This window comes from Nannospalax galili, unplaced genomic scaffold (genome assembly GCF_000622305.1).
Source record: "Nannospalax galili isolate Female #2095 unplaced genomic scaffold, S.galili_v1.0 scaffold596, whole genome shotgun sequence".
NCBI classification, from domain to species: domain Eukaryota; kingdom Metazoa; phylum Chordata; class Mammalia; order Rodentia; family Spalacidae; genus Nannospalax; species Nannospalax galili.
Window position 1 is genome coordinate 5,799,211 of NW_008340140.1, and position 27,129 is coordinate 5,826,339.

At 52.1% G+C, this 27,129-nt stretch overlaps 1 long non-coding RNA gene across 2 annotated transcripts; it reads right to left on the bottom strand.

Annotated features, from left to right (window-relative positions):
• Positions 1–1,879: 1,879 nt before the first annotated feature.
• On the bottom strand, positions 1,880–27,129 carry LOC115070686. 2 transcript variants are annotated; one of them, XR_003849838.1, is made up of 3 exons: positions 26,792–27,129; positions 2,338–2,409; positions 1,880–2,079 (listed from the first exon to the last, which is right to left on the bottom strand). It is a non-coding gene; the product is annotated as an uncharacterized LOC115070686 (long non-coding RNA). The 2 variants fall into 2 exon arrangements; XR_003849840.1 differs by having other exon boundaries at positions 1,880–2,215.

The window sequence follows — 27,129 nt, forward strand, 5'->3', positions numbered from 1 at the left end:
ACACAGCCTCTCCATAGGATGGCTCTCCTAGTGCAGCTCCAACAGCGTGCCTTGCATCCCCTAGTACACATCCCCCAGCCGTATCCCCTTAGCTTCCAGGTGGGCCAGCCCACATTTTTGTTTGCCTGTTCTGTGGTGGATACCAGCTTTCTCAGAAGTCTTCTTCTGACTTGCCCTGGCCCACTCAGCAGCCTAACCCCCTCCTCAAAGGAAGCCTGGTTCTCCCGTGATGATTAAGTCAGCCCTCGTGTCCCCAGTCCTGGGCTCATGCCTAGTGACCTCAACCCTCATGAGGAGGGTGGGTGGATGGGGAAGCTGGGGAGATGGTTCTGTGGGATGACAGAGATCTGCCCAACTGTTCCCTGACAGGAGCTTTGGCAATCAGGGAAGACGGTGGTTTTACCAAGAAAAAGGAGGAAGAAAACACAAATAGAAGAGGCTCATGGCCTGACAAATCAAACGCAGCGTGGGGGAGGAGGCCTGGAGGCTGGGGTCCAAGGAACTCCAAGGAGTGCTGACCAAAGAGGGGCCCATGACCACTCAGGAGGGGGCCAATGGCAGAGCACCTGGATAGGACCTGGACCCAGAAAGGAAGACTGCATGAATTTGGAGCCCCCTGTGCCAGCTCAGACCCCCTGACTCTATCCAGCAGCCCTGGGAGCAAGTATACCCATAAGCACTTAAAGTATCAAAATACCTAGACTCAGAGAGGCAGTGCAACTTGCCCCAGGTTACATAGCACCTGTGTTACCAAGCCAGCATCAGAACCAAACTGTGCCTCAAAGAACATATTAAAAGCAGACATCAGACTGAGACTTGGATTCCAGTCTTGGCCCCCCACCTGTAACCAAGTGGCCTTGACCGTGTCACTACTCCCTGGGCCTCGTTTCTCTGAGCAATGGACCTAAAAACATTCCAGCCAAACAGGTCATTGCTGGGTGGGGTCTGCAAGCCAGCACAGACACTGTCTCAAGTCAGAGGGTGTTGTGGTGGGCTGCTAGTGTGGGCTCTGTTTGAATGCCCCCACTGCTGAGGAACTCAGTCCCTTACAGAATAGATTTTCTAGCCATAAAACTTCCCCTTGGTTTGAATTTAATAAAACCTGTATCTCCAGGGGACCATGCCGTGCTGGACCTATGGAGACCGCTCTGCCTATAAACAAGTCACCAGCCTCTAGTAAGTTGACAAACACATGTTAAGCTCCTACTGTGTGCACCGTGGTGGCCTAGGCCCTGGAAACACGGAAGAAAACAAACTGACAAGGTCCCTACTGTCATGTGACTGGTATTCCAAAGGGGAGAGTCAGGCATTAGGAATCCCCAGGAAACATGGCTTTAGGGGTTCATTCTCCTGAGAACCTCAACAAACAGCTGTCAGCAAGGACATCCAGAGCACTCTGGTCCTCCATTTTCAAATGGCATTATTGTGTAGTCAAGTGATACTCCTCCCTAGCTCAAACCTTTACCATGACTCCCCTGTCCCCAGGATTAAGTGTGACATGACATGACCACCACAGTTCTCGATGGCCTGCGTCTTGGTGCTCCATCTCACCTCATCCCCTGTCCCTTCACTCCAGCCATTCAGGTCTCTTGCCGTCCTTTGGATATATCAAGACAGTCCGGTGTCACCTCCGCCTGAAGGCTGTCCCGTCCCCCCACAACTGGCCAAGGCTTCCTAACACTGTCCTGTCTCAGCCCTGCCCCGCCTACCAGCTTTGCTGTCTTGGCCTCCGTCCCCCAGTCCCTACGAAAGTCCACGCAAAACGGAAAGAAAAAATAGCCAGGAAAAAAACATGAATCATTTGTTTACAGGCTCTAATTAATTACTAAGCTCAAAAACTTGATTTCCATTCTTTCTTTCTCCCCCTCTCTGCCCTTTGAGAATGTTTGGAATCCACATTGTTTCCCAATGTAAAAGTATGTCAAGTTTATTTTTAGCAAAAGCACATGATGGCTGAGACTGTTATTCACGCTCAGTGGGGAGCTGGATGCTCTTCAGATGTGGCTCCTGGAAGGCTAGCTGGTCCACACTGGACGGCTGGGGTCAGAGTGACCCCACACAGGGTCCATGGCTGAGGGCCTGCAGGAGATTCTAGGCTGCAATTCTTTCTCCAGGCCAGTGGAGGCGCTGTGGAGTTGGGAGGGCAGAGACAACCTTCCTCCTTGACTAACAAGAGGGCAACTTGGGCTTTTCAGTATCTGGACCACTGGATTCCCTGCATTGTGGCATATGACACTGAGCCTTCTCCACTGGTCTCTGCCCCCTCCCCCACCTCCATCCACCACCCACCACCTTCTTCCTTAACAGACTGAGGTTGCACATTGAGGCCTATCTTACCGTGAGATCAGTGAGCGTCCTCCCAAGATGGTGGCTTCCAATCTCTTGGTAGCTTCTGCTACCTTGAAGAATCTGAAAGAACCAGTCACGGAAAAATACTATCACACAATTATACAGATGCTAGTCTGACTGTGTGCCTGCCAGGTCCCTCTGCCCCGAGCACCTGTGTAGGGGTATGAGCTAAAGACGTGTGGAATGTCTGTGACTTGAGTCCCCAGGTCCCTATGCAGTGTCAGTTAAGTCAGTTATCTCCTCCTGGTTGGTCTTGCAAATGGGTCCTTGATCTCTACACCCTCAGAGCAGGGTCTAGGAACATAGTACCTGCAGGTTCAGGCAGGCAAGGTCAAACAAACTGACAACAGGTGACCCAATCTGCCTAAGTGGGCACACCAGCCCCGAGTCCCTCATCTTCCCACTGCTCCCAGGAAGCCAGACTCTGGCGTGACTTTCAGCGTGGGCAAGGCATATAAACTCTGAGCAAAAGCCACACACCCCAGACCCAACACATCTCCAGGCTGACCTGGCCCAGGGCTACCCGCCAGAGTCCTGGATGGGTGGCATGCTTTACTCCGCAGGCCTTGGAACTTGGGATAGGCTGGGATGGGGCAGGTACTGTGGCGTGGTATGGGGGTAGCTATTATCCTGGCTTAGGGAAGATTGGCCAGGCAGGACTCTCTGGAGCTGGGCTATGGGCCGCCCTTTACTGGGCGCTTAATTAAGGAGGCTGATAATGATCTTGGTGGAGCGTGCAGATAGGTGGAGAGTGACTTAGCTAACTGTGGCTCTGATTGTATCTGTTGTAAAAAGCACACACAGAATATCAGATTAGGGCGCTTTGTGAGCCCATTATAATACCGTGTCATTAGGGGTGATGGTACGCACAGCCTCCTTCCTTCTCCCCCTGACCCTGACTTTGTGGGCCTGGGCACAGCACCTCATGGGGACTGGCCTGCTCATGGAGTGTCCACGTAGGTTTGTCCACTATCATTGATGCCACACACACAAGGTGTCAGGTCCTGTGCTGGACCCAGGCAGCCCAGTCTGGTCCTCGGCTCAGGGTCTGGTGAAGGCAGAGGCCAAAAGTAATACAGAAATGAATGGAGCCAGGGTGCGGGAAGTGAGGGGACAGTTCAGGGGGGACCTTGGGGAGGCCTGTGGCATGACCAGCTGAATCTGAAAGACAGTGATATCTGTCCTGACCTCACTCTAAAGCCATCAGCCAGAGAAGCTGAAGATGGGGTCATTAACAGCTGCCACACTCCACCCCACACCCTGCTCCCACTGTCTCTGATCCAGCCAATGTTTGTGCAATGCTGTAGAGCCCTGTGAACAAAACATAGAAACATTTCCAGTAGGGAGACAGACATTAAATACATAAAAATGATGGTAACTATAAGGAAAGACAGAAGAACAGGTGATGGTGAAGGTGACATTGAGGGAGCCAGGGCAGGCTTCCTGGAGGAGGAGTACATTAAGATGAGAATGGAAAGAATGGAGGCCAGCAGTGGAGACAAGCTGGGGCACAGCATTCTGGGCAGCAGGAGTAGCAGGTACAAAGACCCTGAGAGTCATCAACCCAGTGTGTTGGAGAAGCACAGAGCCAGGGTGGCTGGAACAAAGGGAGACAGAGCAGTGAAGGAGTCAGAAGTTGGGGTGGGGAGGCAGACAGGCAAGGCCTTGAAAAGGCTTTGGGTCAGGGAGGCTAGGAAGCTTCTGCCTAGAGGAGAGGTCCTTTGACTGCGTGTGGAAAGGGAATGAAGTAGAGACAGAGACCTCAGAAGATTAGTGCACTGGGTGGAAGACAAGGTGGGGACTTGAGTCCATCAGGGGGGCAGGGGGAAGCCTGGTTAGGCTCAGGATGAATTTAAAGGTAGTATGACAGGGTTTCCCACCCAGTTAGCAGATGCAAAGGAAGAGCTGACTCAAGGCTACCTGAGTCTGGTCTGGACACCTGGCAAGATAGAGCCACCCTTCCCCAAGGGTGGTGGGTGGTGGAGGACAGGTACTCGGCCTGGCCTGTCCCGCTCCCCCAAATCCCCCTGCAAACCCACCTAGCCGCCTGGAGGGAGAGTAAGGAACCGGTCCCACCCAGGCCTCTGGGCAGGAAAGGGGCAGTGGACCGGCAGCAGGTGACACATACTTCATGGTTTCAGGCTCTTGCAACAGACCCTTTATCAACAGGAGGGAGAGAAAGGGGTTTCGCAACTAGCCCAGTGACTGACTATACCTAATGCCAGGCCAGAGGGACGTCGGGCCAAGTCAAGGGTGTCTATCAACCCATGGAGACCAAAGTTCTGAGCAGCCGTCCAGGGGCAGACCCATCATGGGTAGCATAAAGCCTTCAAATCTCAGCCTCTGCTCTTGGACAGTGACCTTAGGCAAGCCACCTCCCCTCTGGCCCTCAAGTCCCTTCTGGGACAAAGGGGAGTGATTAAAGGAGTCATTTAAAAATTATTAGAAGACCAGTGTCTCAGGAGTGGGGGAGATGGCTCAGAGCTTAAGAGCATTTGCCATTCTTCAAAAGGACCTGAGTTTGATTCCCAGCACCCATGATGGGGGCCACAAATGCCTCTAACTCCAGCTCCAGGGGATCCAGACTCCCTCTTTGGGCCTCCACAGGCACTTGAACACACATGGCAGCATGCATGCGCATGCGCGCGTGCACACACACACACACACACACACACACACACACACACACACACAAATGCACATAAATTAAAATTAAAAAACAAAAGGGCTGGGTGCATACCTTTAGTGCCAGCACTCAGGAGGCAGAGGCAGATGGATCTCTGTGAGTTCTGGGCCAGTCTGGTCTACATAGTGTTTCAGGATAGCCAGGGCTACATAGCAAGAATCTGTCTCAAAAACAAACAAACAAAGACCAGTGTCCAAGCCCCAGTTAAGATGTATTGAGCACTTACTGCATTCTTGGCCCTGTGCTGAGCTCCAGATGTGGATCATCTCATTTAATCTGTATGTCAGCCTGAAAATGTTATCATGCCATTTCACAGGTGGGTAAAGAGTTGGTAAAGTGCTGGCCTAGCATACATAAAGCCCTGGGTCCCATCCCCAGCACAGCATAAGTCTGAGGGACTCTGTCTCAAAAACAACAAACAAACAAACACAGACTCAGGCAAGCCAGAGACTTGGAAAAAAGATATCAATGCCCAAGTCTCCCAGCCATCCCACCCTAAGCCTGCTCTACTCCTAGGAGACCACTGGGGTTTCTAAAGCTGTTTCTGCCTCTGTAAAATAGAAATGACAGCAGAAGTCAAGTGGCCTTCCTCCATGGGGCCAACGCTTTCACACCTGGGGAGCACACAGGCCCAGCAGCCATGGTCAGTCAGTGTGCACCCAGAGCTGTGGTTGGTACTCCAGACTCTCCCCAGCCTCACCCAACCTGCAGGACACATAACCAATATGCTGCCTAGCCAGGTCTGTCCCTTAAGATCTGCTATGACCTAGGCACCAAACTCCTGTTCTCTGAGCTCACAGTCCTGCCTGTTTCCCACTGTACAAGGTCATGTACAAGTGATAGATGTCACAGAGCCTGTGGTCACTCCAGTGTGCAGGGCCTCAGGACAACCTGGTGAAGTGCCAGAGAGGGAGAGAGACGGGGACAGGGTGAGCCCCCTGGGTAGGGTCTCTGACTCTCTCCCCCGCCTCTCTCTGCCTTTCTCCTCCCTTGCCCCCACATCTGGCCGCCTCTCTCTGTCTCTGTCTCTCCCCCATGTCTCTCTGGGCCCTGTGCACGCCTCCTCCTTGGGCCGCCTCCTCTCCATTCCTGGCTTTCTAAATATTTACCAAGTGAAGGAGTTTGGCCAGGAATCTGTTCAACACCCCTGGCACTCTTCCCCTCCCTTCTTACACTCAACACCAAGGGCTCCCCAGGGACACAGGACTAGCAAGGACTCCTCAGACCTAGGGACACTGGGAATGACCCTGGTTGGGGGCCTCCAATATGGGGCCAGCTAGATCCCTCAGTGGATGAATGTGGACACCCACAGTGATTGACCTAAGCCAAATATGACTCTCGTCACCTGGCAGTGATAAGTCAAGTCTGGATATGGAGCGCACTGGTGGCCAGTGCAGTGGACAATTCTGCCAGGAGGCCAAGGGTTTCTTCATTCATGAGTGGGCATGTGAGAGTCTCTTCCTGCCTTAGCCTTGGCTGCATATGGAAAAGATGGCAGGAGCTCTGTCAGCCATCATGGCATCATGAGGAGCTGGGCCGGGTGTAGATGACAGATCCATGAGATGGGAAGAACCAGTGGTCCTGCTGATGCCCAGCCCCCAACTCCCAACTCACCTAACTATTTATTCAGCCATTCAGCAAACGTTGATTGAACATGCACTGTGTGCCAAGCCCGGCGACACACACTGGGAACACACCAGGAATGTAGTCAACAGGATCCCTGCCTTGCATTCTGGGGTGGGGGACAAAGTTCAACGAAGTAATCTTCTGAGCCAGTGGGGGAAAGGGGCCATAAAGAGGCCGCAAGGGTGGAATTAGAAAGGCTCCCTGTGGGCACAACTCTCCAACCAGAAGCAGAGCCTGAGACAGGGCTGGGGTGAGGGTGAGCGCAGTTCACTGAGGGCCAGCTTCAGGTAGAAGCTGGGAGAGGGCGCAGGCTAGGGCTTCAGCTGCTGCCCAGGCCTCGGGCTCGGGGATCCTTCCGAACTCTGCTATGGGAACTGCTCATCGCATCTGGAGGGAAGAGAGCAAGCGCCTGGCCTCTCACTTCCTCACTGCCGGGCTGCGTCCTCCCAGGTGAGGTGGCTCCTGTTCACCGAGACAGGTCTACACTACAGACTCCATCTGGGACCCACAGTATGCAGCCTAGGCAGCAGCTGAAAGATGAACTGGGGTCCAGAGAAAGCAGTGGGGTGGACCCACTATAGGAGGGTCTCCTGGTCTGAGACCCCAGCTAGGAGTAGAGGCAGCAGATACAAAGGCCCTGAGGCAGGAGGACTCCAGTAGCTGGAAAAACCAAGGCACAGGGGCACCCTGATCTGCAGGTTGTAAGGTTACTCTATTCTGAAGGCTGTGGGAGCCATGGGGGCTCTGAAACAGAGGGTAATGACCATGTTCTAGCTCATGTTCGTCAGACTATCTAGAGCACATGGAAAATAGACCAAGGGCTGGGAGCAAGAGAGCAGCTGGAGGCTGGCGGACTCATCCAGTGATTCACTCAGACCTGCTCTGTACTGTGGCAGAGGACCCAGGGTGGAGACAGCTGGGTGAGGAGACTTTAGATGGCTGCCCAGAAGCCTAGAGAACATCCCACTAGCACAACCCTGAGAAACAGAAACTTTTTTTTTGAGACAAGGTCTCATATAGCCCAGGCTGGCCTAGAACCCAATATGTAACCATATGACCTTGAACTCCTGATTCTCCAGCCTCCACCTACTGCAGGAATCACAGGCATGCACCACCACCCTGGTTTATGCAGTGGCTACCACCTGAGCCACAACCCCCAGAAACTCTGCTTGTGGTTGGTTCACACAGAGGGAATGGAGGCAACGGAGGCATGATGGGTCAGAAAGGCCCAAGCCCCGCTCACCCTTGCCCTAGTGGGCCCCTGGTCATTTGTAAAGCTCAGGCTATAGCTGAGGCTGGTGGTAGACAATTCCAATCCCAGCTAACCAGGAGGTTGAGGCAGGAGGAAGTTCAAGCACAATCTGGGTTATATGAGACCCTGTCTCAAAAATTGAGAAAATCAAAGAAAATGGGGGAAAAAAAAAGAGCTGGCAGCCAGGCACAATGGTGCACACCTCTGATTCCATCACTCCAGAGATGGGGACAGGAGGATCAGGAGTTCAAGGTTATCCTTGACTACACAGTGAAATCAAGGCCAGCCTGGGCTACACAAGACCTAGTCCAAAAAAAAAAAAAAACTAGCAATGATGCAAAGAGACTGGACCTCAAAACAAGGGCAGCCTGGGGTAAAAAAAACCGAATCCAAAAAAAAAAAAAAAACTAGCAATGATGCAAAGAGACTGGACCTCTCTATGTCCCTGCTGAGGGACTGAGCTGAAGTTAGGGGATATGCAGGAGAAGCTCTGGGAGGTGGTAGGAGGACTCAGAAGGGGACACAGCCTGTGCAAACGTCCTGCCGTGGGACAGTTCACAAAACAGCAGTGAACCAAGACAGGTATGATGGTACAGGCCTGTAACGGCACACGGGAGAGTGCCATGAGTCCGAGGCCTGCTGGGCTAAAAGTTAGTACAAGGCCAGACATAGCTACATAGCAAGACCCAGTCCCAAAAACTGAAAAAGAAAAAGGCAAGAGCAACAGCCCAGAGAGGCCAGGAAGGGAGACCAGTACAGGAGGCAGGATCAGGCAGCGGCCAGAGGCTTGGGCTTCAGTTTGAGGCCGTGGGGAGCCGCAGAAGGCATTAGGAAGGGAGTATACCCTGCCGCCCTGACACTCATGATCTAGGAGTCAATGGCCTAATGGGCCCATCCACACCACCTGGACTTCATAGAGAACATTCCAGACTGTGATTATCTCAGTGCTGAGCCCTAATTAGCTCAGTTTCACTTCAGGCCTTCCCAGATCCCCTCTGGAGGGGCCCCCTGGAGAGGCAGCCACATCCCAAAGAGACCTGTAGGGGCAGGAAGGGAGTGGTGGATGCTGGAGGGCCATGTGGTGACACTGCAGCTCCAGCCTGGGTGCCTCTTCCACTCCTGGTAGGTGTGTGGTGCCCACACCCTCCCTGTTGTGTGCACCCACCCTGAACCGGTCCATCCTACCTTCCCCATGCACAGCCCAGATGCTATCCCCTCAACACTTATCTGCACCCCAACTCATCGGGTCTGTCTTTCTCCCTGTCCCTCTGTCTCTATCCCCCAGTCCCCTAGGCCCCTTGTCTCCTAGATCTCAGTAGATGTCTTCTGGCCAGTCCCCAGAGGCACAAAGTAGGGATAGACGTCTATCTTCTACCCAGCATCCTCCAGGCCATGGATAAGGCTAGGCCTGACCAGCGTCTTCTAGCTCAGCTCTAGCCACCCAGCCAGGGACACACCACCCTGGGCTTGCAGGGCCACAAGAAGGTAAGACCCAACCCACGGCCTCCTGAGATCCTACAATGGAGCAGGAATGGCCAGGCTGGGCCGCCCCAGAGGACCCCATTTATGCAGGGTTTGAGAGGTAAGCTCAGAGAGAGCACGCCACTGGCTTAGGACCACACAGCTTATTACAGGCAGGATTTGACCCCAGGCTTCAGGCAGGACTTCAGAGAGGCCCCCATCCGGCCTCAGCCCCCAGCTTCCTTCCCCAGAGGCTACTGGGCCTCCTGTCCTGGGAGTTCTTCCAGAACCATCCACGCATCACCTGCTTTTCACACAGGTGGAGAAACAATCCACTCTGTCTGACCTTGCACAGGCTCTTCAAGATCCTAGAGAGCTGGTCTGGCCAGAAGGCTCTGTCTCCAGGGCACCAGCAGCCTGCCAGCCTCCAGCAGCTCTCCTCAACACAACATCCCTGCCAACAACACTTCTCTAGTGCAGAAACTCTCAGTAATTCCTCATGGCCCTGTACACGGGTGCCATACTACACACACATACACATGTATGAATGCATGTGCATGCATGTGCCTGTGAGTGTGTGTGCATGCACACATGCATGTGTATGCACATGCACATGGGTGTACACATGTGTGGGCAGGCATATCCACATGCACATGCACATCCCTATAACCCCAAGGCTGCTGAACTGTAGGACTGAGGAGCCTGGGACGAGGCATCAAGACTAACCAATGGCCGCTCAGACCCACAGGTGACCTTGCTGGTTTCTGGGCCTGCTCCAGCCACCTCAGAGCAGAAGCCCCCAAACTGGAGGAGCCCAGCAGTGACCAGTGGGAGGGAAGGGACAGTTGTGGGAGGAGGATGGGACCATTGGGCTGGGTCTCAGACTAGGTTCCCAGCTGGCAGGATTCCTTAGGGTGCAGGTGGCCGGAGCCCCAGGTCTCCTGAAGTCCCCTTGCCCCCGGTCATGTGCTGAGGTTCTTGGAAAGTTGGAGGAAAGTGGGAAAAAGAGGCAATAGAAGCAGCAATAAAATAAATAAAATACATTTTTAATGGGGCTGGAGAGATGGCTCAGCAGTTAAGAGCACTGGCTGTTCTTGCAGAGGACCCAGGTTTGAATCCCAGCACCCACTCCAGTTTCAGGGGACCCAATGCCCTCTTCAGTTCTCCTCAGCCATTGCACGATGTGGGTGTGCTTGCATGCATGCATGCAATACATGCATACACATAAAATAAATAAATACAAATAATTTTTTTTAAAAAGCAGCAACAAATCTGGAAATCAATGGGGAAACAGACAAAGGGCCAGGGTAGAAGCCCCAGCAACAGGACCACCCAGCCAGGAATCAGCTCCTGAGCTCCTGGATGAGGGATGCTGGGAGCCCCCAAGGGGTCTGCTCCACCTCCTGCCCCTTCCAGGAGGCCAGCCAGGACCTGCCTCCCATTGGAACCATCTCCCTGGCCACCTGCCAGCTCCATCCTACTCACCAGCCCATCATCCAGGAGGAGCATCTCCCTGCCTGGTTCACCTGGGCATGGAGCCCTCGTTCAGGGAGTCCAGACCTCCCCCTGGTTTCCACTAGGAAACCCAACAAGTCCCTCCACCGGCTGCCACAGACCCTCTGCTTTTGGAGTGTCTGCTGGGGGCCAAGATCTTCCCACTTATGTCCTCCTCCCTCTGGCCCACACTGCCCACCCTGTGACCCCCACCCAGAGAGAGCAGTCAGAAGCACACCCTACTTCGCTTAGAACCCCACCCTTCACACCCTTACACCACACCGGCCCTTTCTCCTCACGAGTGACAGACCTCTCCCACACTCCTTGCTGTTCTGGGAACATAGGAGACACAGTAATGAGGCTGGGCATGTGGCTCCTCTGGTAGAGCACTTGCCTAATATGCACCAAGCCCAGTTCAAAACAGAGCACGATGGTACGCACTTGCAATCCAAGCACCTGGGAGGCTGAGGCAGGTGTATTTACAGTTTGAGGCAAGCCTGACCACATAATGAGTTTCAGGCCAGCCATAACTAAAGATTGAGGAGGGAGGGAGAGAGGGAGGGAGGGAGAGAGGGAGAGAGGGAGAGAAGGAGGGACAGAGCAAGGGCGAGAGTGAGAGAGAGAAATTCTAGCTGATCGAAGCCCACCTCTGGTGGCCCATAGTGAACCAGAACTCAGTGGGCTTTGAGGGGACAAATGTTTGGGGTGTGTTTCCCTTTTACTTGCTTTAGTTTACTCACCAGCCGGCTACTCACTGAAGCCCAGCATGTTACATCCTGGGGTCCCCACTCACAGGCAAGACTGACATCAAGGGACCCAGGAATGAGTTATGGTGACTGACAGTGCTTGCAGGAGACCACCAAGGTGTTAAGAAGGCACCTTGGGAAACACAAAAGTCACAATGACACGTAGGTGAGAGAACACTTGGGGTTTCTTGGGCCAAGCAGGCTGGCTGCCGGGGTTCCCGGATGCCTTTTGCAACCCCAGTTCTGTCCACAGGCATGTAACGCTAAAGAACCATGTCTGGCCAAGCTGCCCAGGTACAAACCTGCAGACGCCAGAGCTGGTGCCCATGAAAGGCACTCGAGAATTTCAAAAATGTATGTGGCAGTCCAACAGCCAAACCCTGGGCATGACCCAGTGTCCACCAACGACCAGCTAAACCAGGGGCTTTACGTGAAGTCCCATGATGCTGTAGACAAAGAGGCACCAAGCACCACCAACAAACCCCAAAGTTTTGCCAAGTCAAAGATGCTTACCACAAAAGCCAGTGACCCACAGGCCAGCTGCCCACCAGAAGTCAAGGGAGTGGTTGTCAACACCGGCCAGAGAATTCAAGGTCTACATACAGGCCTGCGCTCTGCATACAGGGCTGTGTGCACTCTGCTGGGAAAATGTCTCTATACTAAGAGATCATGTGGTCAAAAGGCTAGCAGAGAAAAAAGACACACATGGGGAAGGGTCAGCCAAGCCAGGTCATTCATCATCAGCCTTGGCCTCATGGGAAATGTCTTTGAGAGCATTTACATGTGGTGTAAAATCAGTCTCATCTGTGATTAATAGGAAGAACGCAGAAAGGCTGAGGCAGGAGGATTGCTTTAAGACAAGGCCAGCCTAGACAACAGAATGAAACCATGTCAAGAAAACAAGAAAATAAATAAACAAGTAGGGGGCTGGAGAGATGGCTCAGCGATTAAGAACACTGAATGTTCTTGCAGAAGACTTAGCACCCACATGGCAGCTAAGAACTGTCTGTAACACCAGTTCCAGGGGGTCTGACACCCTCTTCTGACCTCCACGGGCATTGCACAACACAGGTGCACTTACACATGCAGGCAATACACACACATAAAATAAAAATAATAAACAAAATATTTAATAAATAGCCAGGCATGGTGGCACACACCTTTAATCCCAGCACTTGGAAGGCAGAGGCAGGCAGATCTCTGTGAGTTCAAGGCCAGCCTGGTCTACATAGTGCATTCCAGGACAGCTGGGGCTACAGGGAGACCCTGCCTCAAAAAAATTTTTTAACAAATAAATAAAATTAGGAAGTACAGCCAGGCTTGATGGCACAGACCTGTGATCCCAGCTGCTCAGGATGCTGAGACAAGAGGATTGCACGTTCAAGCCTTGCCTTGACTAGAAAGCAAGGTCAAAACCAGCCTCTGAAACCTAGTGAGACACTGTCAGTAGAAATGAGTCAGGCATGATGACCAAGGGGACCAGGGTGGGCTTCCTGGGGGTACACCCTGTGTTTTACAGGGCCCAGCTGCCTGGGGCTGTAGCACAAGTCTGGAATCCCTGCACTCAGGAGGCAGAGGCAGGAGGATCATGAGTTCAAGGTGAGACAGGGCTGTAGCATGAGACCCTGCCTCAAAAAAACAAAACAGGAGCTGGGTGTGGTGGCACACAACTTTAATCTCTGCACTCCGCAGTTAGAAAGAGGCAGCTCTCTGTGAGATTGAGGCCAGCCATGTCTACGTGCATAGAGTTCCAGGCCAGCTGGTGGAAGAGCATTTGCCGAGCATGTGCAAGTACCTAGGTTCAATCCCCAGCATCACAAATAATAATAATAATAAAAACAACGGGGGCGTTGGGGAGAGGGCTCAGTTGATAAAGTTCTTACCATGCAAGCATGGGTACCTAAATTCAATTCCCAAAACCCATGTAAAAAAGCTGGGCATGGTTGTACACACTTGTAATCCCAGCACCAGGGAGGTAGGACAAATAGATCCCTAGGGCTTGCTAGCCAAACAGCCAAGCCTACTTGGCAAGTTCCAAGCTAATAAGAGACCCTGTCTCAAAAAGAAAGGTGGACAGTGCCTGAGAAAGGACACCCAAGATTGTTCACTGGCTTCACATGCCCGTGCATACACACACACACACACACACACACACACACACACACACACACTCACACACAAATGTTGAACAGGCACATAAAAGAGGCCAGGTGGGAATTGGCACTTTGCATGAAGAGCCTGCCACACTCTCAACAGTCCACCTTGCCAATTTCTCTTTACCCAAGTTTCTCACTGTGAGGGCAAAGCCCAAGGTTAACCCCTGCCCCCCAGCAAACTTCCCAGGGGAGGACACAGGTCAGCAAAGGTGAGGGACAGGGACAGCTGCCCTCAACATGTTCCTGAACCTCAAAAGAGATGATGCAGGTGACCTGACAGGCACACAGCCCCGTGCAGGCCAGTCATGTGGAAAGCAGAACCTTCTAGAACCACTAAGAATTTCAATATGGTGGCAACAGGCCATGAATATACACAGCCAACCCCTCCTCTTTTTCCTGTTTTTGGTGTTTTGTTTTTACTGTTGTTGTTTCTTAATTACAGTTATTTATTTATTGTGAATGTGTACGTGTGTGTTCATGGGTGCCACCACACATATGGTGTCAGAGGATAACTTCCGGGATTTGGCTTTCTCCTTCCATCATGTGGGTCCCAGGGATTGAAACTCAAGTCAATAGGTTTGGTGGCAAGTGCCTTTACCTGCTGAGTCATTTCACCAGCCCTGTATTTTTGTTTGTTTTGGTTTTGGTTTTGGTTTGGTTTAGTTTTTTGAGACAGGATCTCCCTGTACCTCAGCTGGCTTAGAATTTTCTATGTAGACCAGACTGGCCTTGATCTCACAGAAATACACTACTTCTGCCTCCTGAGTGCTGGGATTAAAGGCCTGCACCACCACACCTGACACCTATTTTGTTTTTGAGTCAAGGTCTCATTCTATAGTCCAGTCTCACTTGAATTCATGATCCTCCTGCCTCTGCCTCCCAAGTGTTGGAATTCTGGACCTGGGCCATCACCCTAGACAGCTGAACCCTGTAGAACACAGTGTGTACCCCAAGGAAGCCCACCCTGGCCCCCTTAGCTTACAGAGAACATTTACAAACAACTCAGTGTTCAATAAGTGTCCTCTGTGACCCCAGGCAGTCAGGAGACTCCTTTTCCAGAACCTTCCATTCCATCCTCCTGTTCTGGCAGGTTGGGGTCTGAGGCCCCCTTCCCTCTGTAGCAATTGCTGGAGCGAGCCCCACTTTCATCTGACTCCCCCGTGCTGTCATCTCAAAACTAATAAATCAAGATCTGGGGTTGGATACCAGGCCCAAGACCCAGGTTGCCCAACCAGATGGGTCTGGATTTGCACCCAATCCCTGAGGCTCCAGAGCCCACGCTCAGGCTCAGGAAGGAAGGCAAAGGCAGCAGGAGGCAGGTAGAGGCTAGCTCTGCCCCAGGCCCAGAGGGATGCCCTGCTGGCGGCCTGTGCCCCACAGACCCCACTCCGAACTTGGGCTGAACCGTGTTTGCCAGGCTCCACTTTTGCCATCCCCACTGGGCCCTGGGGAGCCTCCCAGAGGCCACCCCAGCTGGTGAGTCCAGGACAGAGAAACAGGGAGGGAGTGCAAACTGAGTTCAATCAGGTCCTGCCACCTACCCTCTGTGTGACCTCAAGCTATGTACTCCCCATCTCTGAACTCCTAGATGGTATTCAGTTTTTCTCTGAATCTTAGGTGTCAAAAGGCACCCACATTCACCTGGAATCCTGACCACCCTCACAGATCCCTGTTTTTCCTTCTTTAATCCCCTTTAACCCATTCCTACCTCACTATTCAACAACCCCTGTTCAGCCTGTGCCTCTTGTCCTTACTTTAATGCTTAACCCATGCGGCACAGTGCGTAGAGGGAGTAGGTCTCAAGCACATGACTCAGTGACATTTACGTTATGCTTTCTTCTTGGTTTTTGTTTCTCAAGACAGGGTCTCCATGTAGCCCAAGTTTGGCTCAAACTCATTATGTAGTTGAAGATGGTCTTCAACCTCTGATTATCCTGCTTCCTTCCCTGAGTGCTGGGATTATAGGCACGTAGAACTCGGGGCATCGTGCCTACTAGGCAAATTAAGCCATGTCCCAGCCCCTTATGTATATTCTACATGTAGATTTTGATATACCCAGAGGACCACCTTCTGGGGTAAGAACTAGAAATTTCTCAGAAGCCTAGAAGGTTTCCTGCTACCGCTGTCTGGGCAGTAACTCCACTGCCAACAGAGAACCTGCCAGAGTGACCCCTCAGACCTGCCCTTGAACTTTCTGTGGGAGGAGTCACAAAGTAGCCCTTTGAGTCTGGCTCCCTTCATTCAGCAAACACCTTCAAGATTCATCAGCAGCGTATGAGGATCAGCAGCAGCTGGGCGGTGGTTTCACTGAGTAACATTTCACTTGTGGATGGACCGCAGCTGTCTGCAGCACTAATTGGAAGGCACCACGGTTTGGGCTTTTGTTGAGGCCACTACGGGTCTAGCTGCAGGGACTGTGCTCCCTCGCACCACAGTCTTCTTACCTCTTCAGTTTCCTTTTGCGTTGTTGTTGTTTGTTTTGTTTTGTATTAGTTCAAACTGGTCTGGAACTCTCTACCCTCCTTCCCGGGATTCCTGGTGGGTGCTGCTGGACCCAGCTTATCACTTCCCTTCTATCTACATTTTTTTTCTTTTGGTTGAATTAATTTGAGAGTGAGTTGTAAATACATGAGGCCACTTTACCCCTGAGCTCCCCATCCTCTGTCTCCTGACCTTCATGCACATGTGGGCGCGCACACACACAGTACTAACATTGAGTTCAAGTAAACATTACAGTTTCCCCCATACAGGTCTTTGTCCCCACAGAGGGACGTATGTCCCTCCAGTTTTGTTTTGGGGTTCATTCCTCAGGGTCCCCGACTCTCACGCTCTTGGCACATTGGAGGATGCCAGGCCAGCTGCTGCTCCTCACAGCCCTGCTCCTCACTTCAAGCTCGCCCCGAATTCCCTGGGGGTCAGAGCACAGCTATGGTAGGAGCAACACTGGGTTCTTGGGTATCCTGTCAGTTGGCACACACCTGTGACTCGTCCCCTAGCTGGAAAACGAGAGCAGTGAAGCATCCCACCCCACAGAGAGATTCCAAGGGTTAAATGGGACAGCCTGAGGCCTGCTTTTGCAATCTTCTCTCCCTGCAACTCCAAGCCTCCTTGGCCCAGACCTGCCTCCTGTGCCCAGCCCTCAGCCTGCATCCCAGAACTTCTACCCAGTACAGAGAGCAGCATCAATTTGAGGCAGTTGGAATTCTCACTCCACCAGGCTGCAGGCAGGCCAGGGCTGGCTCAGCCTCACCTCCTGAGTGACAGGGACAGAGGCCAGTGAAGATGGACACTTCCCAGGTACCACCAATGGACACTCAACTTCCCTCCACACCAGAGATTTTCAACCAAAAACAGTTTGGCCTCCAAGGGACAGTCAGCGGCATCTGCGGACAATCTGTCACAGCTTTGACAATTAGCCTGGTGTGGTGGTGCATGCCTGTAATCCCAGCATTTGAGTGTTTAAGGCAGGGAGATAGTAAAACAGGCTAACCTGGGGTACATGGGGAGAGTCTGTCTCAAAACAACAAAAATACTGAGCATAGTGACCTACTCCTGTAATCTCAGCACTCAGGAGGCTGAGGCAGGAGGATCACAGGGCATTCAAGACCCCACTAGAGGGAGAAGTTAGTGGAGCTCAGGGGATAGAGACATGGATGGCACTACACACTCTGATGCATAGGACAGAGGTGACCCTGTATCAAACACCATCAGTGCTGAGGCTACAGAGTCCTGACCCACACCAATTCAAGGCAGCGGCAGTGACTGGGGCCTGGCCATCTGTGTCTCCGGCTTTCTATCCACTGGCCACAGTGAAAAGGGCCAGTTATGACCTCCAATGTGTCTGTCATGTTATGCAGATTGAAGTGTGGGCCCAAGACTGTTGGTTCTTGAGCCTTCAAAGGCTTGACAAGGGTCTGAGGAGCCACAACCTCTGGGGCACTGAGAGGAAAGGGCTCACAGGCAGAGGTACCAGGGTCCAGAATTCTGGCCAATTTTAGCATATAAATCAATAAAGATGATAATGATGTTGATGATGATACAACCCCCTCAAATAACATAGAAACAAGGACTCTACAGTTAAAAATAAATAAGGAACAGAGGAGATGGCTCAGTGGGTAAAGTGTTTGCCACACAAACACAAGAACCTGAGTTCAGAGCCCCAGCACCCACCGAAAAGCCAGGTATGACTGTAACCCCAATGCTAGGAGGTAGAGACAGGAGGATCCCTGGGACTCCAAGCTAGCCTAGCTTACTCTGAAACCTCCAGGTTCAATGAGAATCTAGTCTCAAGAAATAAGGTGGAACCAGGCATGGTGGTACACATCTTTAATCCCAGCACTCAGGAGGCAGGTTATTTATGCGATCAAAGCCAGTTTGGCCTACTCAGTGAGTTCCAGGCCAGCTAAGAGTGAGAACCTGTATTTTAAAGAACTAAAAAATAGCACTGGGCATGGTGGCGCACAACTTTAATCCCAGCACTTGGGAGGCAGAGGCAGGCGGATCTTTGTGAGTTTGAGGCCTGACTGGTCTACATAGTGAGTTGCAGGACAGCTGGGGCTACAAGGAGACCCTGTCTCAAAAAGACAAAACAGTTTTTATTTTATTTATTAATTAATTTATTTTTGTCTTTTTGAGACAGGGTCTCCCTGTAGCCCCAGCTGTCCTGGATTCGATATGGAGACCAGGCTGGCCTCAAACTCACAGAGATCCACCTGCCTCTGGCTCCCGAATGTTGGGATTAAAGGCATGTGCCACTATATGCGACTATAAATAATTTTTTTAAGTAAGTATTGGCCAGTCAGACAGCTCAGCAGGTAAAGGTACTTGCCACCAAGTCTGAGTTCAGTCCCAAGGCTCTACATGGTAGAAAAAGAAAACCAACTCCCACAAGTTGTTTTCTGATTTACTCATACACCACACACACACACACACACACACACACACACACACACACACACACAGACACCAAAATGTAATAAATTGCTTTTTAAAAAATAAATGACTGAGAGCTGGAAACCATCCAAGATACCTACATTGTTTCAAAGGCCTCCCCTCAAATACCATTAACTGCAAAAGGGAAAAGACATCACAGATGTGACTCAGTCTCAGGAACCCAGTTGGTGGCGGCCTGTAATCCCAGAGTTGGGGAGACAGAAGCTGGAGAGTCCCTGCAGTATGAGGCCGGTCAGGGCTACAGCGCAAGACCTGTCTCAAAAAACCCCAAACTGAAACCGAAAGCAAAGCCCTGATCGGGTGACCAGCGTGTGACATCACAGGACAAAGAAAAGAGCAGTTCATCCTGTCTGGATCTGGAGAAGACATGGGGCCTGAGTCACATTGCAGGGCACCAGGAGGAACATGCTGAAAGCTAGCTTTCTGGAACCTTCCCTAGTGCCAAGGAGGAGAGAATCAGGTGAGGCAGAGTGGCCGAGTTTGAGGGACAGTGAGGCCCCACAGCACTGCTTCCAAGAGTGGCCATGAACATGGATGGGTCCCCAAGGTTGGAGGCAGCATTTTCTGGAAATTGCTCTATTTTGATGGTTATATTGTAATTGCCGAGGCTTGTGCAGAAATTACATGACAGGAACGTTAAGGGTTAGGACAGGTAGTAATGGCATGTCTGGAATTTCCAAGGATCTCGGGTCTGAACCCAGCCTGGGCTACTACACAGAAAGACCCTGGCAGCAACAACAAAAATCTCATGTTGTGGCTCACATCTGTAACTCCAGCACTGGGGAGGTAGACGCAGAGGCTCAGGGGTTCAGGTCCTCCTCAGCTACACAGTGAAATCAAAGCCAGCCTAAGCTACAAGATCCTGTCTCAAAAACCAAAACGATGAGAGCGTGATGGCGCACACCTTTAGTCCCAGCACTGGGGAGACAGAGGTAGGCAGATCTCTGAGAAATCAAGGCCAGCCTGGTCTACATAGTGAGTTCTGGGCCAGCCAGGGTTACAAAAATAAATAAAAATAAAAGGGAAAAATCAAGGGTTGATGACAGCTAAGTGATTTATTCTCAGTTCAGAAGAAGTTTGGAGTTTGACATTTTCCTGTCAATCTTAGATCTTTTTCCAAAGTGAAAAGTGTTTTGTTTTGTTTTTTAAGAAACATAAACAGCAAAAAAAGAAAGAGGGAAAAGAAAAAGAAAAACACAAGACCAGGGAAAGCTAACATTACCAGGAGCAGGAATTCAAGTAAATCCAACATTTCCTATGGTTCCCAAGGAGCTCCCTGCAAGACTGAAACCCCCAAATCCACACTTGGGTTCACCGAAGGGCCTGTCCTGACAGGGCCTACCTCAGCCACTTCTAAAGAGCCAACAACTGAACTCACATGTTCCCAAGCTATAAAACGAGTGACCTGCTGCTGCTCCGTAGTAAAAAGGACAAGCGAGCCACAGGGCCAATGGGGGAACGTAGCAAAGAAAGGACACAGGCCTATCCTCTGTGATTCCCGTAAACCATCCACAGAAACAGATGAGCCAGGGCAAGCTGCTCGAAGACAGGGTGCTGCAGCCGGGAAGGCAGCTCAGCGGCTAGAGTGCTCACCTAGCACGCACAAAGCCCCGGGCTCAATTCCCAACACGCATAAATCAGGCGTAGTACACCATAATCTCAGCACTCAGGAAGTAGAGACAGGAGGATCAAAAGTTCAAGGCCACCCTACAGCCCATGAAATTTGTCTCAACAACAACAAAGTCCAGGCACTAATAGCCTAGGTGTAGATGGGCTCTTAGGTGTTAGAAGTTTTGACCTGGCCCTTGGGAGCTAGGGCTAGGTGTGGGCGTTCATAGGTATAGACCTTACGCTAAGGAAGAGGGCCACACAGCAGGGGATAGTCACATGGCCAGAAAAGGCGGCCACAGAGAAGGAAAAGGGGGACCCAAGCCAGACACACTGCAGTTCTTGGGAAGATGAATGACAACGGGGTGGCCTGCCCTTGGGTTCAGGGATGAAGGCAGGACATGCTGGCCCCATTCATCAGTCATCTGTCCCCCTGGGGAAGAGCAGTCAGGGCTCAGCCCTGACCCGCACCAGTGCTCTCTCCTCCACAGCCCTGACTCTGGCCACCAAGCCTCTGAGGAGTCTTCCTCTTCCTCTATCCTGGCCACCTCTGTCCCTGCCAGATCTGCAGGCTTGGGCCAGAGATCTGGTGACAGCTATAAAAATAAAAGCTCACCCGGCCAGCTCCCTGGCCTCCTAACACGCCTCAGCCTGGCCCTGGCTGCTGGCTAAAGTACCTTCCATCCCTGGCAGGCCAGCGTCTCCAGGGAGCAGGTGCTGGCGGCTGGGGCGTGGGGCAGAGAGGTCATTCAGGGTAGAGTCTGGTCCCTACACAGCTGCCAGTATGCTCTGCACCACAACAGGACCTGGGCCTCTCTGTTTGACACGCAGGGTAGAAGTGTAGGCTTTGGAGCCCAGCACAGCTGGCTGAGAAGTTTCTACCCTTTCTAAGGGCCTGGAACAAGCCTGACCTGAAGCACTCAGAAACTCCAGGCACCTAGAGACACCAGAAGGCAGGCAGGGGTATTTCACGGCCAGATGCCTTTGCACATGACTTCTATAATCAAAACAAATTAACAAAACCCTCCACTCCATCTAACAGATTTTTAAAGTATTTATTTATTATTTCTATTTTATGTGTATGAGTGTATTGCCTGCATGTATGTGAGTGCACTCATGTCGTGTAATGCCACGGAGGTCAGAAGGGGGCTTCAGATTCCCCGGAACTGGAGTTAAGGACGGTTCGTAGCAGCCATGTGAGTGCTGGGAATTGAACCCAGGTCCCTGCAAAAGCAGTCAGTGTTCTTAACCACTGAGCCATCTCTCCAGTCCACAGATATTCTTTTTCCAGGACAGAACTACAGTATCAGTTGAACATCCCAATAAGGAAGCTCTGGGCCACCACTAAGAAACACAGGGGACAAAGAGACCCAGTCAGCTTGATTCCATTTTGGCAAATGTATTAGAAATAAATTCAGCCGCCAGTAACAGGAAACCAAATGACAAAGATCTCAGTGAATAGAGATTTCTTCTCCATGTAAACACGTAACAGTAAGGCTGGCTGTGATCAGGACTCAAATGCCTTTTGTCTTCTGGATTCACCACCATGCATGAAGTATGTGGTTTCTGCATTCCTGTAGTTACCTCTGGGTTCAAGATGGCTCCTGCAGCTCTGGCCATCAAGACTGAGTTCCAGGCAGAGCGCAGGAAGAAGTGAGGGCTTTGGTACAGCCGAAAAGGAAAGCAAGAGAATCTCCCCACAGCTGAGTCAACTCCTACAAAGGCTTTCCCTGAAGCCCTTCCCACAACTTCCACCCACTGGTCACTCCTAGCTGCAAGAGATTCAGTAGAGGATGGGGTTTGGGGAGAATGAAAGAACCTATCTTGGTAAGGCAGCTGTCCCCAACAACAGAGAGCCCCCTTTGCTAAAGGAGAAAGGGGGTGTGAATATAATCGGCAACAGTGACTACAATGAGAGTGGGGGAAGTATCCACAGAAGAAAATTCTAGAAGTTAAGAAATGCCATATCCAGAGGTCTCTGCATGAACTAACCTGTCAAATCTTCACAGAACACTCTAAGGAATGCTATCTTCTTGTTAAAGCCAGGGAAAAGGAGGTTGGGGAAGAGGTGTGTTGTGTTCGCTTGCCCAAATCACACGGCCAGGAAAAAGTGAGTTCAGCCTCACTGGACCGTCAGAAGTTGAACCCACTGACTGACTAGGTGGATTCAGCCTCACTGTACAGTCTGAATGGCTACAGAGGGCAGGGGCTAACATGTGCCTTGTGCCAAGACTGTTCTAGATACCTGTGTGAACTAACTCATTACATCCTTAAGACACCAGTTCTGTGATTAACCCACTTAATCAAGGAATGGGAGGCACAGAGAAGTGAAATAACATACCTAGGCCACACAGCAGGAGTTAACAGGTTTGTTTCTGGGTGTTGGAATTGGATGCTTTTGATTTTATTGATAGCCCACACTATCTACACATCAAAAAGAAAACATCCCTTGGAGGTCCAGCCTCTTGCCTGCCCCCCAATCCTGAGGCCACAGGAGGCCTGGCCTCCCTCTGTAGCTTGCCTGTCTCCCCACGAGGTGGCTGCCCTCTGTCCCACAGTCATGGCTCCCCAGAGAACTCTGGCTCTCTTGGCTCCTGGCCTTTACTCCTCCAGCCCCTCCTGGCCTGCTCAGCCCCTCTTCCTGCCTGGCACATGGCTCATATGGCTCTAGGCCCTGGGTCACAATCTTGAATCCCTCAGCTTGCCTACACAGGGCAGGCAGCCTCTTTTTCTCTTTCACCCACTGCACTTTGCCTCATCCCCATAGCCGAGGGGCCTGTTTCATTCGTCAACAGACTTATCAAGGACTTTTTGGATGCCAGGACCTGGCAGGGACACCCACTCAATCATCCTCAAAACAACCTCTGTTGGCCTCACCCTGGCCTGAGAGGCCCCACAGAAACGACCCATCACCCTCTGTCCTCCTCTTCCAGGTCCAGCCCTCGCTACCTCCCTCCAGACTGCCTCGGGGCCTTTGCACATGCTGATCCTTCTGCCTGGGACACCCCCGAGAGGCCCCTCCCCAAGCACCTTCGACCATGTCCCATGTCCCTTATTTTTGCCAGGCTTTTATAGCCATCTGAGTACCAAATTGCTGTTGCTGGGGGTGGGGGTAGTCAGCAGCAGGGTCTTGTATAGCCCATGCTGGTCTGGAACTATGTAAGTAAGGATGACCTTGAACTCCTGATCCTCCTACCTCCACCTCCGAGTGCTGGGATGACAGGCCTGTGTTACCACAGCAGACTTTACCACATATTTTGTCAGTTCCCGTCTTGGGCCCGGACGGTGCTAGCTTGATGCTGGTTGTGTGGATGGACGCTGTTCACAAGAGAAGGCCAGGCCCAGAGTGGCCTAGTCTTTTGCAGAGGCCAGCAAAGGTCAAAGCTCAGAGCCACCCAGGTTCCAGCCCACCACCTCTTAGTCTCAGAGGATCTAGAGCTGTGAGCACCCATTCTCTGCCCCATGGTGAGGCTAGGCCAACAGTGGGGGGAGGGGCTGAACCTCCCACTGTTTGGGGCACCAACAGACCTAGGTTCAAACGCAGCTCTATCAACACTGATATACTGGTATTGGTATGGGCGCTTGCTGGTATTCCCTGGCTAACACACACTTTCCATTAATTTAAACTCAGCGGGGTTCCTGTTACTTACCACCGCTTCCAGCTTGGTTTCCATCCTGTTCAAATCCTGTGCCTTCAAATTACCCCATAATCTTGGATTTTTAAAACTATGAAAGCCTAATTGCTCTTTGAGAGCCTTGGATCCCCACACACTGTCAGAGTCGGCTCCTGAGTGTGGGCTCTGAGGACCCAGGAAGGGCTTAGTCACCAGCTCCTGGCCCACCTGCTTTGTTCAGCCCAGGGACCTCCATTGCCCAGATCGCACCCACAGCCAATGTCACCATCAACTCCCTTCAGGAGAGGTGGCCATCGGGACACCACTGGGATCCTTACAGGTCAGCAAGAATGGGATGGGGAGTCATAGAGGGCAGGTAAAGAGCCTTTGGAATCCCACCAAGGCCAGAAGTGAAATCTTTCCTTAGCCACTTGGAAGCTTGAAACATTGATCCAGCTTTGCTGTCCCCATGGGAAGGGGACAGGACCAGCACCTGGCTTACTAGGGTCTGAGGACAAATGACGGAAGCCCACAGCTCAGAGGCTAGTGTCCTAGACTCCCCACTCAGCCTCAGCCGGCCCAGAGGCCCTCAGAGACCTCCCTGCCCCACTTCTTTCAGAGTCCTTGACCCCACCTGTCATTACTCTGTTCCAGTGACTGAATATTTAAGTGTTCATCTTGATCACTATCAATACTAGTCAAAGAGCTGATACACAGCTGGTGCTCAATAAATGCTTGTCACATAAATGAAAAGTAACGGCAAATAAACAAACATCAAAGAGCTAACAACCAAACAAGTCTGAACAGGAGATGTGTGTATGGGGGACAGGAGGGGTTCCTTAGGTGTTGGAAGGAGCAGTTCCCTCTCCCATTCCTGCGCCAACTCCTGTCCTCCCTAGCTGTGTGATCTTAGACAAGTCACTTCCTTCTCTGAGCTTCTTTGCTAGGAAGAAAAATTCCAGTAACAGAAGCTGCAGCCTCCAGTTAGGCTGGTGAGCCAATGACAGTAGCGAGCAGTCTCCACGCAGGCCCAGCACCCACCACCTCCAGCCCTCTAATCTGACTCCTTTTTCTCCTAGGGAAAGTCAGTAGGTCATTGGTGGTGGTTGCACTGGACAGTGAAATGGGACTGTCCCATTCTGTCAACTTTCCTGTCCTGATCAGAGAAGCATAGGCAAGCTTTGGGCTCCCCACCTCCCGGTGAGCCTCCATGGTGAAATCCACAGCGGAAATGGGGCTGTGGGTAACATGGCTGACCTTCTCTGGCAGGGAGAAGGATCTGGCAGCCCACTGGTGCCTGGGTCCTGGAGAGCAGCAGCTTCATGGTTACCCTTCCAGCTGTCCTGGGCTCCCCAGCTCCCCGCCCTGTCTCCAGGCTTTGGTCCACCTGCTCCCTCCTCCCTGTCAGCCCTGAGCCCTAACAGCCTGCAGATCTGATCTGTGGGGTAAGTGTCACCCCATCAATGTCTCCCATGCACGGTGTTGGGCCACACAAAGCCTTCCACCCACCCACTGCCTTGCCCAGCCCGAGTCATCTGACAGGCTTGGGTCCAGAACCCCTTCCCTCTGCTTCCAAACTGTGTGAGTCACTCTACTCTGGAATTAGGGACCTGAACCTGGGGTCAGGATAGGAACCCTGTGAGGAGCCAAGGATTTGGGAAGGAGGAAAGGACTACAAACCAACTTCAGCCTCAAACTCCCTGAAGGCACAGAAAGCAGGTAGAGCCCCATTCCACCCTGAATTTCAATGGCCCCAAGTTACTTATGCTGAGAAATGGGTACAAGGCCAGCCCACCTGCACAGGTACATTAAGATTGGCATCCCTGGAAATATGCAGCCTCTCCCACCTCCCAGGTTCAGCCCAGGCTTGACTTTGGAGTGGTAAATCCTGGCAGTAGAGCTGACCTGCTGTCAGTGTTGACAGAGGCTACCAAGACACCGGGCTTGGGGCTGGACTGACCTGGGCTCCAGGGCCTACCTGGCCAGGTGTCTGTCCATCTGCTCAGGCCTCAAGGAGACCTAACCTGGGGACATAGGTCTGAGAGTCTGCACAAGCCACCTGCCACCTGAGCATTAAGGAGGTGGAGCAAGCCACAGTCGTCAGTCCTTTGACAGTGGGATACCAGGTATCTCTGTCCCACATACCAGGTTCCCACATAGAAAAGGAGGGAAAGCACCCCCAACTCTCAGGTTACAGTGCCAGCAGCTACTCCCAAGACCCCAGGCAAAGTCCTTGGCAAGCCCCTCTATGCTATCCCTTACCCAGAATTCCTCAGGGCAGGGTGACCATAGGAACCTGACAGCCATGAGCTGCCCACAGTAACAAACCCCATGTCACAGCGGTGCCCACCTCCCATGAGGCCTGAAGGAGATGTGGCAGGCCCGGAGCTTGCCAGACACTAGCCCCGGGCAGGCGCTCCAGCACACTACACAGCCAAATGCCAGGAGCCTCCCATCAAAACTAATAAGAACAAGCATTTTATATAATACCTCTGGTGTGCCAGGCACCAAGGGACACTGCGAATCCACTACTCTACTGACACTCACTTTCACTAATGCCGTCCCACTGTGCAGGGTGCAGTAAGTACTGCCCCCAGGAAATCAGCGTGCTGGTCCTGAGTTCAAGTCCCAGCACAGCCACCTTGAGCCAGCAGGTGAGGCTGGGCCTCCAAATCCCATTTGGGGCAGAGAGGGCAGTGGCTAGAGAGGAGGTTGGGCCCTTCCCCACCACCCTCCACCTGGCCCAACTCTCATCCAACTACACAAGGACACACAGACTCGCCCACACACCCACGCAGGCTCCCCTCTGTAGACTGAACACGAAGTACTTTCTACAAAGCACTTACCAAAAGAATCTACCCTGACTGGGGCTGACAGGGCCAAGACTCACAGCCCCTCCTACGAAATCACAGCCGGCCTGGTCCCCAAACATAGACTTCCGGCTCCTCCAAACATAAGTCTGACACTTGGGACCTACCCCAAGAGGCTGGCCCCCTCCCAAACAGGGCTTCTAGCCCGATCCCGGCACCCATGGGTGCTGAGTCACCCCGAAAGCCTGACCCAGTACTCTGCTCCTGAGGGTGGGGGTGGGCTAGCACCCCATCTGCCACGAGAGAATCAGAGGAGAGAAATCCCAGCTGCGACACCCCCACCCACCACCACACACAACCCCAAAATAACGGCA